The 12,340-nt window shown below is 39.7% G+C and overlaps 1 long non-coding RNA gene across 1 annotated transcript in view; it reads left to right on the forward strand.

Annotated features, from left to right (window-relative positions):
• Window positions 1–12,043, forward strand: part of LOC308626322 — a 34,590-nt gene extending 22,547 nt beyond the window's left edge. The window contains exon 3 of the long non-coding RNA XR_014017226.1: window positions 11,965–12,043. This is a non-coding gene — a long non-coding RNA (uncharacterized lncRNA). The remainder of the gene's footprint in view (window positions 1–11,964) is intronic.
• Window positions 12,044–12,340: the final 297 nt, after the last annotated feature.

Here is a 12,340-nt window from a genome sequence, read left to right on the forward strand (position 1 = left end):
TAAGGATTTTTGAATCAGCTTGTCAACCTGCAAAGAAGCCAGCCGGGGTTTTGATTTACATGTTCTTTCATTTCTTTGATCAGTGTTTTGTAGTTCTCAGAGTATTCAATTTGGACTTTTTTTGTTAAATTTATTCCCGATAGTATTATTCTTTTAATGCTATTGTAAATGGAGTGGTTTTCTTAATCTCGTTTTCAAATTGTCCATTGCAAGTGTATAGAAATACAATTGATTTTTGTATATTGATTTGTATCATGCAAACTTGCTCTCATTGTTTATTAGTTCTAATGGTTTTTAAGTGGATTCCTTAAGATTTTCTGTATCATGCTGTTGATCATGTCAGCAGCAGTAAAAATAGTTTTCTTTATTTACAATCCGGATGCCTTTTAGTTCACTTTCTTGTCTGATTGTCCTGGCTCGCCCCTCTACTACAATGTTGAATGGAAGTGGTGAGAGCAGATATCCTTGTCTTGTTTTTCATTTTAGAGGGAAACCATTCAGCCTTTCACCATTTTGAGTCACCTAACTCCTGAAAGGTATCTGTTATGTTTACTTGCTCTTGCATCCCTTCTAGTTTAGTCTTTAAATCATATCATTTTTCTTTTACTTCTAATTCTTTCATAAGTTCTGTCACCTTTCTTTTCAAATTTTCCTTTTCTCCGATCATTTCGTTGAGTTTTTCCCAATTCTAATTTGTTATTCCTTATATCTTCTATCATTTTCTTCATTTAGGTGTTTTCTAAATATTAAGTTATACATCTTTTTGTGGTCATATCTTTTTGACACATATTTATTGTTTGTAGAGATGTTTTGCTCCCCTGTCTTTCTCTCTCTCTCTCATTTCACCACTTTGTATGGGATTCTCTAATGTTTTCCTGTTGCTAATTTTTTAAGGGAAATGAGTTTTCTATTATTTTAGAGTTCTGGTAGTAGTTTTGGATATCTTTTCTAGTTTGATGACTCTTGCGCTCACTCCTTCTGTTGTTGTCATGGCACTTATCTGGACCTTCCCTTTCCTTTGCTCCTGTTGCTCCTGACTGCCCAAATTAAATTCTATCCCAGCAATTTCTTCTCATTGCAGGGCTTTGTCTTGGGAGGGAGCTTTGATGAAACCCTCCAGCCTAACCACTCTCTCAGATGGCTGTGGGGCCCCAGTTTGTGCTTGCTGGGTCTTTTCTATTCTCAGAGCTGCCAGATGCCTGCTGGCTTCCCTCTGCTTCCTCCTGTGCTAAGTATGACCACACACAGATCTTGTAGCTGTGGGTGCTCTGGCTCCTCATATTTTGAGGTTTGTGGAGGATACTTTGTCACTTAGTTTGCTTCACATGTTGCCCATGGGTTTTTGGGTTCTGGCATCATAGTTGCTCTGTTCTTTATAAGGGGATTCAAGGATATTTAAATACCATGCCTTCACCACTGCCATCTTCCCAGAATCCTTGTAAGCCATTTACAATCCTTTCTGATGTGATGTAGGCTATAAAACAAGTGATTAAATAAAATTTAAAGCTCTCCTTCACATACTTTATAAGCCTTTATGTTGCATGTAAATAATTCATATATACAGATATATTCTAGTCAAAAGAGAAAGATAGCTGTTTTTGCAGCTCCTGAGAAGCTACCTGCATATTAATTAGCTCTTTAAAGTCGGGGTTTTGGAGTTTGCTCCTCCCTCTTTCTCGGGAGGTCCACACCTCAAACATTTCAGAAAGATGAGAATCTGATATGATCCCAAGGCAGAGAGACAGCTTTCATTTCTTGTCTGTTTCCTTCACCCGTGTGCTTTCCTCACCTGTGTGTCCCTTGTGTCCATCCTCAATGGAAGTGGGGAATGGTGGTTTGGGATCATGCTGTAAATATCCTCAGGGACCACTTGACAGTCTTTCCCAAGAGATCTACTAATCTTAATATCACAAATAAGACTTATCTGTGAATTGTCTATAAGCATCAGTGTTTCTTTCAATAGGTGTATCCCAACTGAGTGGTATACTTTGGTAATTCTACATGTGCATGTTGGGCAAGAATTAACCTTTGGGCTCCTACAGGCTATTATGCTTGCTCTGAGAAATGATTTTTGCAAATTGTTGCAACAGTCATATTGCAGTCACTCTGAGTCCAAGACTGGCAAATATTTTTCTATTGTTCTTCACATAAAAAGTTGTTCTCAATAATTTTATTTGTGTAATGTATTTTCCTACTTTTAAATTAGCCTGCAATTTTCCTCATTGATTTTGATCGGTTTCCATCTGACCACATTTCCAATTTTCCGTGATCACTCAGAATTTAGAACGTATTTCCCAAGGCAGAGTAGAAAAGTTTTGGCCCTTAGGTATTGATAACTAGGCTTGTATTCAATCATTCATCCTACTAATGAAGTTATGAAATGATACTGAATCAGAAGTGTTCAATTTTCTAAATGTAATCATGTATATTTGCAATCTAACACCACACTGCTCTGTGAAACCCTTTAATAAAACAGTTGTGGGGCTTCCCTGGTGGCGCAGTGGTTGAGAGTCCGCCTGCCGATGCAGGGGACACGGGTTCGTGCCCCGGTCCGGGGGGATCCCGCGTGCCGTGGAGCGGCTGGGCCCGTGAGCCATGGCTGCTGAGCCTGTGCGTCTGGAGCCTGTGCTCCGCAATGGGAGAGGCCGCAACAGTGAGAGGCCCGCGTACCGCAAAAAAAAAAAAAAAAAAAAAACAAAACAGTTGTGATGTAATTGTTAAGTCTACTTTTGGAATCTGTATAGATAGCACCATGATAAACATGTAATTGTTATTGCTCAATACTGTTGAAGGAAGAGGGGAAAGAAGGAAGGAGGGAAGGAAGGGAGGGAGAAAAGAAGGAGGGAAGGAAGGAAAGGGCCATTTACTCATATGTAGATGAGTACTAAGTGAAGCTATCTTGAAGTCCTTGCAAAAGTACTTTAAAAAATAATTAAGACCTTATTTTTTATTCCTTTGCAGGAAAACACTAAGTGAAGATACACAATATTTCACTTACACAAACTACTTACGAATATTTTATGTTATACAAACAAATGATATATCAGAAAATACCCCTCTGCTCTGGGGAGTAGGGGGGAACAGAGAAAACTGGATTTTTTTCAAAAGAAAAGCTCAAGGGTTAAAATTGTGCTTTTATGGATTATTGCGTTTAGATTAAAAGTAAACACTGATGGAAATTTTTTTATGAGTGCTTCTTTACACTCACATCATTTACTATTTCCATTTAAGTGGATTATGCAGGTGTTCTTAAAGCTAACACATCATCAATTTTTTAAAAATTTCTTGGGATTCTTTTATTTTATAGATTATTTAGGATTAAAAAAATTTTTGTTTTATAGCTCATCTATGAAGCTGAATTAAGCTGTAATTGCTGTGTCACATGGAAGTCTATCCCTGTCAGTAAAATTTAAATAAAAAGATAAGATTTTTATTTGCAATGACTTTTGTTTATTAAGATTGTAGAAATAGAGTCAAACCTCATGATACAGTGGTGTATTATTATGTGGATGTGGCCAAAGAAGAATTTTATTTGATAAATTGATTTCACAATTTAGAAAGTTTGTTTGTTCCTCTCCCCAACATGAGCATCTTGGTAGGGTTCCACCATAAATATATGTGAGTCTGTATTTAGATTTTTCAAAATGAAGGGTTTAAATGTAACCTTGCAGATCTTTGACTTGTTATTATATCATTTACTGCCCAATTCTCTTGCCACTTGACTCAATCACTGAGCTTTCAGTACTATTTAGCAAACTAAACATTCAGCTCTATGGGCTTCTTTGCCAATTGCGGTGACTCTACAGTATTTAGAGAATCTTTGGTACTGTAGGTGACTCATCTCTGGGTTTCCAGTGCAACTTGTACACGTCTCCATCATAGCTCCTCTCAGACTGTGCTGGAACTGTGGCTACCGGTTTGTCTCTTGCCCCTTTGGAGCCAGTGATTAGTTTCTCCATTTCTATATCCCTTATACCTTAGACTATTCCTGGCATAGAGGAGGCACTCAATAAGTATTTATCAAATGAAATATAATTTATACTTTATGGGACATGCTAGAACTTTTCTCCTGTTCTCAGTGACCTCAGTTCTCATTATTTTATAAAGTATGAAGAGTATTGCCTCTCTCCTGAGCAGTTGAAGACACTAAATTATAATTACAGATGGAAGAAAACATTTCATGGCTATTAGTGGACACATTATTTGATGGTCTTTGTACCAGTTACTCTTTGCAAACTGGCATGCAGCATTTTTCATCAGTGTGCATCTTATGTACTGACAAGTCACTGTGATGACATTAGGAAGGTGATAGGGCTAGAAGAATGACTCAGCGATGAAACACAGACATTGCTATAGTGGGTATTTATTGAGTAACTAGAGAAAGTCACAAATGGGTGAAATGGTTGCTTTTTACAGGCAGAGGTTACAATGATTTAATAATATGTTAGACTTGGATTATTGTATATTTTGTGGTCATAAAAACAGGATGACCAAATTCATATCTGGGTACTTTTTGTTAGGTTATATCTAATAGTATAGCTGGAGATTTTTTTCTTTTATGCTTATATTACTGTCATTTTCATTTTGAAACTTGGCTTTAGACACTTGAAGAGTGAGACATAATTGAAGTGACCACCTTAACAAGCACAGCTGCCCATGACTGTGATGGATTTGTTGTGTCATATGAACGTGTGCTCCCCAAACACTGAACAATAATCTAGATAGTTTTCTCTGTTCATGAGTATAGAGAAACACAGATTGGACTTTTAATTTTTCTATTAATTAAATGCAGTTATACTTTACCAGTTCTATGTATTTTTTTCCTCTTCCTAGGAGTAACAGGAGAAGTAATATATGCATTTTGACCCAGAAATTCCACCTTAGGGGATCTCTTCTGCCGATATAAAGGTACCTATGCATAAAGGCTTATGATTAAGGAAGTCCTCTGGAGCATTGCTTGTAGTGGAGGCAAACTGCAAATATCCTGACTGTCCATCTATAGGGTAAAGTTTGAGTAAAATATGGTGCATCCATGCTATAGATCTATACATTTATAGACAAAATTTAAAATAAAAATAAAGTCATATTGTATACTGTATCCTTCTCTTTCTTTTTTATTTAAGATATATCTTTGGAATCCCTTCAGATTAATGCATATAGCTGTTTATTTTTCTTTAATATGGATGTACCATATTCTATTCATTCATGAGGGTGATATTAGTGGGAGAGGATGGAGATTATTTTTTTTCCTTATACATATCTTTGACTTATTATAATGAATGTATTGTTATTAAAAGTATCTAACAAAATTAAAACTATCATAGCAAATGTTCATTCAAAGAGGCTGGGTTAAAGACAAGATGTTTGGAACTAACTCTCTGAATATGATAAGTATTCAAGATAATTAAACAGTTTGAGGACATATTTCAGATGTGAACACAAATTAAGGAGTATGCTTTCTGTTTTTAGTTTTCAGAAGCTAAATTCAAAGTTGTTTCTAAAAGAACAGTTTCATAGGCTTTTAGGTAAATACAGTTGCATTGGAATAACCATGTTTCCAGGATTAAGGAAAATAACAATTTGGCTATTTAAGTTCTGACATTTGAAAAAAAGTCAGTCTCAAAATTTTATGGTCACATTTACTGTGTATTTGCATATAAGGATGGATGTAGAGAGTGATCTTGGTATATGTGAATTGAGCATCAGAAAAAGGAGAATGAATCTAAACATGGACTATCGACCAGTAACAGCCACTGCTGAACAGCTAAAATTCGTTCTAACTTATTCTCTTCCATTCTTTATTCATTTTGTTAATACATCTTTTCACAGTCATTTTTTTATTACTTTGGCTGCATAGTCTTGTGATTTTTCACTATTCAGATGTCATTTTGAAAATCATATTTACATATTTTCCCTTGTCAGTCTGCCCTTGGGAGACAAGCATTTTAAGTGTTACAAGGAGGAGCTGTTACTATTACAGGGGATAAAAGGACTTGGTGGGAACAGTAGCCCCATACATGAGAAAAAAATGTTACACGGTTCCAGAAGCACTGTAACAAGAGTGGAGGGTACGTAAATGATCTCAGGTCACCAGATTAGTGCAGATAATAGAAGGAAGCATGTGAACCTAAGTTCACTCTATGGATGTAAACTGGGAAATACAGAGGAATCTGCAGCATGGTGTGCTAGGAGCAGAACAGGGCACAAATGTATCCTGTGACCTGGTTATCTACAGAACATTGGGACTGGGTCCAGCTACTTTGATCCTCTAGAGAAGCAAGGCCGCTTCCTCGTGTAAAGCTAATTTGGTAGAGTTCACGGGGAGTACAGAGTTGGGTCCTGAAGCAGGCTGCCCGAGTGACCTCACTGCAGGGCACACAAGGGCTCGGGTGCCTGCCGTTCTCCTAATCAGACATCCTTGATATTGCTTGTCTGGTGTTGTTTCTTCCTGAGATGCAATTTTCTCACTCCCAGAACAATTCTAAGGCTGATAATCCAAATAACACTAATAATACACTGTGTTCTGATAATTTAGGGGGTTCTCTTGCTGTCTCTGATCTCAGGATATAAGCAGGAATCCTCGTTCAAACAACAGTCCTCTGTCCCTCCCCACAGATGGTACCATGGTTGGAAATCTTTACAGCATTCCAGAGGAACCATTGTGTCTTGGATGTATCATTAAACCAAGGCCCAGGAGCTATTGGAACATATTACCTTAAAGGCCTGCCTTACGCTGCCTTGGCACTTGCCAAAATGGTCTTCACGCTGAGAGTCCCAGAGTGTGCCTTACTAAGTAATAACTTACGTTACCAACAGCCGTTATGACCTCAGTGAGAGATTCATGCACCCAAGAGCAGCTACATGTTACTGTCAGTTAATTAGTGTGGGTATTCATTAAAAGTGGGAGTGAGAGCCCGGAAACGATGCATTACTCATTGAGAATGGAGTCCTGGCACAGCATAAAAGCCCTCCAAGTAACCACTGAAAGCAAGAACTAGGAATCAGAATAGAGATCAACGAACTGGTTACTTGGTTATAGTTCTTTACAACATGAATGCATACTCACAAAAAAACACACACACTCCTACACTGAGCCCTCACTTGCACATTCACATGTGCGTTTCCATTAGCTCTGATAGTTCATGCTGTGGGTTGAATTGTGTCCCCACCACAAAAAGATATGTTGAAGTCTTAACTCTCAATGTTTGTGAATGGGCACTTATTTGGAAATACTGTAGGGTCTTTGCAGATGTAGAGTTAAGATGAGGTCATACTCTAATTGAGTGGGCCCTAATCCAATATGACTAGTGTCCTTATAAAAAGAGAAAACAGAGACCTAGGGAGGAAAATATCATGAAGACACAGAGACATACAGACACAGAGGCAGAGAACGGAGTTAGGCTGCCACAAGCCAAGGAATGCCTGGGGCTACAAGAGGCAAGGAAGGATCCTGCCCTAGAGGATTTGGAGGAATCATGGCCCTGCCAACACCTTAATTTCAGACTTCTAGTGTCCAGAATTGTGAGACAAATTTGTTGTTTTAAATCGCCAGTTTGTGGTATTTTGTTATGAAAACCCTAGGAAACTAGTATAGTTTATTTCTAGGAAATGGACACGCTCACACTTATGGCACTTCATGTTATGCATCTTCTGATACATTTTCATACTTGTGTTATGTCTCACTTAAAACAATTCAAACTTAAACATAATAAACTCAGCCATTCCTACTCCAATCAATTCATGTCAGGCCATCCTGTTTGGAATAAAATGAAAGATGAGTCAGAATTGTAAGGTGGGCAACTGCTACTTTGTGCTCTGCTTTGGAAGTAAGGAAAACATACCCCTTTATCATTCTTCAACTCAGGAAACAGTTGTGATATAATTATAATAAAAATCTTTCTTTAGGATATATTTGTTCCATGACTAATCTAGTTTTGGAATCCCAATAAACTTGCCCATAAAGGAAGAAGTCATTTGAGGAGCTTTTAATGGGGTAATTTTTAACCAATTTGAAATTCTGACGGAAAAATGTGAATGTTCACAGTAAATTTAAAATATACAATCTTCCTGTCTTTCCTGTTTTTTGTTTTTGTTTTTACTAAGTCTTAAATAAAAAAAGCTTTCCAAATGGACATTTATTTTGCTTCTTTAAAATAATCTGTACAATTTGCCTTCATACCTACTTACACTTGCAATGGTCACGTTAGCTTATATTTGTGTGTTAGATTCTATGGCAAGTATAAATAATACAAGTTGGTTCTTTTTTTTTTTTTTTTTTTTTTTTTGCGGTACGCGGGCCTCTCACTGTTGTGGCCTCTCCCGTTGCGGAGCACAGGGTCCGGACGTGCAGGCTCAGCGGCCATGGCTAACGGGCCCAGCCGCTCCGCGGCATGTGGGATCTTCCCAGACCGGGGCACGAACCCACGTCCCCTGCATCGGCAGGCGGACTCCCAACCACTGCGCCACCAGGGAAACCCTACAAGGTGGTTCTTGACATCAGAGTGTTCATAGGCTATAACCAGTGTTCCCCAATTTACACCTCCTGCTCATACTTCTTCTTTTAGCTCCTTACTCCTTTATTTTACTTTTTGACCGCACCTCACAGCATGCTGGATCTTTCTTTTTTTTTTTTTTTAATAAATGTATTTTCTTTCTTTCTTTCTTTCTTTCTTTCTTTCTTTCTTTCTTTCTTTCTGGCTGCGTTGGGTCTTCATTGCCGCGTGGGCTTTCTCTAGTTGCAGTGAACGGAGGCTACTCTGCATTGTGGTGTGAGGGCTTCTCATTGCGGTGGCTTCTCTTGTTGCAGAGCACGGGCTCTAGGCACGCAGGCTTCAGTAGTTGTGGCTTGCAGGCTCTAGAGCGCAGGCTCAGTAGTTATGACACACAGGCTTAGTTTCTCCGCGGCATGTGGGATCTTCCTGGACCAGGGCTTGAACACATTCCCCTGCATTGGCAGGCGGATTGCCAACCACTGTGCCACCAGGGAAGTCCGGTATGTGGGAATCTTAGTTCTCCAACCTGGGATCTTAATCCCAGACCTGGGATTGAACCCACGTCCCCTGTAGTGGAAGCATCTAGTCTTAACTTCTGGACTGCCAGGGGAGTCCCTGAGCTCCCTACTCCTAATTCCAACTGTCTACTTCCACATCTCCACTTAGATATCTTAAAGGCATTCAGACTCAACATACAGAAAACCAAACTTCTGTGTTTTTTTGCCACTTTAATTCTCTTTCATACTCTCTTTCTCCATAAGCAGTGCCACCATACATACAAGTACGCACGTAAGTCAAAAACCTGAGCTTCAGGCCTAATGTCACCATCTTTCCCCACCCTCCATCACTCTACCTTTACTGAATTGAACACCACCATTTATTTAACCTCCTTATTGTCTCTGGAATTGTCCCAATTTCTCATTCTCCTCCACCACTTGTTTAGACCATGCTCCCATGATCTTTCCTCTAGATTACTGCAGCAACATCCCAATGGCAGGAAGGATAACAGCCACACTGCCCACACCTCAGCCTCTCCTTTACACTGCAGGCAAAGGGATATTTTTAGAAGGCACATCTTAAGATGGCGTCTTCCTGCTTAAATGCACAGTGGTTTCCCAAAGCTTTCATAGTAAAGCTGGGGATCCTTAACTTGGTCTAGAAGCTCTGCATACCTCTCTCAGTCTGAGTTCACACTGCTCTCCTCTGTCCTTGCACGCTGAACAGGGTCCCTTCTTATGCTGTAACAAATGCTCCGTGTTCCTCCCAACTCCAGGTCTCTACACCTGTTGTTTCTTCTGTCTCCTCCCCCAATTCTTCCTGTTAATTATCACTCATCATTCAGGATTCTGCTCAAACAACACTCTTTCAGGCAAGTCTCTCCTGATATCATAGAACAGATCAGGGCTCCTGAGAGTATGTTTATTGATTCTCTCATTCATTCAACAGTTATCGAGCATCAGAGCATGCCAGGCACTCTTCTTGGTACGTGAGCTATATCACTGGACATGAAGACAAGACCTCTGCTCACATGAGCTTATGATATAATTGGAGGAAGAAATAATGCACAAATAAATGAACAAGGAGCCACCGGGAGGTGATAAGCTCAATGATAGAAATAGTGGGTGAAGCATTAGACCTCTCTGAGAAGGTGACATCTAAACTTAGATCTGAGTGTCAAGAAGGAGCCTATGGTATGAAATTCCAAGGGAAGAACATTTCCAGTAGAGGTTCTACTGGTGGAAGGAAGGCTCTAGAGAGTAGAAAGATGGTAGAATGCAAAAGTGAAGGGGATTAGGCTCTGTAGAAGAGATCTCCAGGGGCAGGATTCTGCAGGTCAGGGTAAGGTGTTTGAATTATATTCAAAGTACAATGAGAAGGTACTAAAGTGCTTTAAGCAGAGAAAGGATTTGCCCTTATTACATATCCAAAAGATCACTCTGGCTGCTGTGTGTGAAGGATTTTAGGTGTCCAAGTGTCTAAGTACAGCTATCAGACAGGGGCTACTGCAGTAGGCCAGGTGGCTTGGACTGGGAGAGCAGCCATGGGGTTGGAGGAAGACAGACAACTAGAGGATGTCAGCTGGAAGTAGAAATAAGAAAAATTGCTGTCAGATTGGATATAGGAGATAAAGGGAAAAGAAGACTCAGGGATGATTTCTTTATTGAGCAACTAGGTGAATGGTGGTAGCGATCATAGAGATAGGGGATGCTGAGTAAGAGCAGGTTTGGAGATGAGGAAAGCAAGAGCTCTGTTTTAGGCATGTCAAATTTGAGATATAGGTTAGATGGCCAACTGGATGTATCAGGTAGGCTGTGACTTCTAAGAATCTGGAATCCCAGTGACAGGTGATGTCTGGAGTCACAAATTGGAAAACCATCAGCCTATAGATACTATTAAAGCCATAAGCCTAGAAAGAACAGTGAAGAGGGACCAAGATTGAGCCTTGGGACATTCAGGGTGGAGTTGAGGACAAGGGACTAGGAAAGAATGCTAAAAGGAGCAGCCAGTGAAAGAGGACAAACAAAGGGTGTACTGTCAAGACGGCCAAGAGTAAAAATGATCCCATTAATTTAATTCTGCATAGGGTGTTCTGTTACTGTTACACGTTCAGCAAAAAAAAAAAAAATTCTAAACAACCCTTCTTTAATATATTTGACAAAAATATGAATCCTGTTTCAGCTATCAAAATTAAGTTTATTTCTCCTACCAAGAGGAGAAATCTCTCCCTTTGAGTATCAAATCTCATTCTTATTATTAAAGGCACATAGTATTAGATTTTCCCCTGGCTCCCAGCCTGAGTTCTGGTTAATTCTTTCCTCTTTTCTTTTTAGATTTCAAACACTGATCAGGTAAAAGGTGACTTTAAAACATCTGAAAATAACTAATTTATGTCTGAGGATCATGGTCAAATATATTCACAACAACATGTGGACACATCAAACGTGGAAAGTAGAAGCTGGGATACCCAGTATGTAGTTGATAATTTTCTACCTTTCCACTGAATATGTATGTGTCTATAGTTTAAAAAGCCCAGGAATCTTCAAAAGAAATGAAATTTGGGAGAGCAGGGAGCAAGGGGAGATAATTAAAAGATAAATAATTTGTGTTATCAAGGCATTTTCAACCCTGAGGTATGTGTTTTGCACGAACTGGTGTGTGTGTGTCAAGCTGCAGCATGCTCATCTGGGGTAGCAGAGGCTTGCCTCAAAACATTCATCAAAACACAGGCTGCATTCCATTTCCACAGCCCGATATCAAGATTGCCCAGAATTACATCTTTAGGCCATTAGACATCTAATGCAAAGCCATCAAGGCTTTCAGCTTTCCCCGGGGACCCCTTGAGAGGCATTTCTGCCGAGAGCCGGCAACTCAGACCCGATGTCTGTCAGGAATGAACCGTGGTACAAGCTTCAGGGAGGGCTTCCGTTGTCAAAACAATAATAGCTGTAATTTTCTCTCCCTCTATTTACAGGAAACAAACTCTTCCTTCCTGTCCTCTATTTTCTGTAGCAGAAAATAGACAAGCCTAGCAGATGTCCAGGGCTGGCGGAGGAGTACGTTGGGCTGCAGCTTCCTTGGAGAGAAAACAAGCGCTCAATGGAGACTCGTGGGTGGGGCGTGAGGGGTGAGGGGTGAAGGGAAGGCGGGGGCAGGAAGGTGGTGCAGTATTGCATCCTGATTCCTAATGCGGGCAGCACCCCTTGGCTTCTTCCTCTCCCTCCATCTGCCTTTGTCTCTTTCCAGTTCTTTCCTACCACTGCGAGACCTATGAACTAAATATGGCCACGGAAATCTCCAACAGTCTCAGTATTTTTATTTTTATTTTATTTTATTTTTTTCAGTCACAG

This window comes from Mesoplodon bidens (genome assembly GCF_964165515.1).
Source record: "Mesoplodon bidens genome assembly, chromosome: 12".
NCBI classification, from domain to species: domain Eukaryota; kingdom Metazoa; phylum Chordata; class Mammalia; order Artiodactyla; family Ziphiidae; genus Mesoplodon; species Mesoplodon bidens.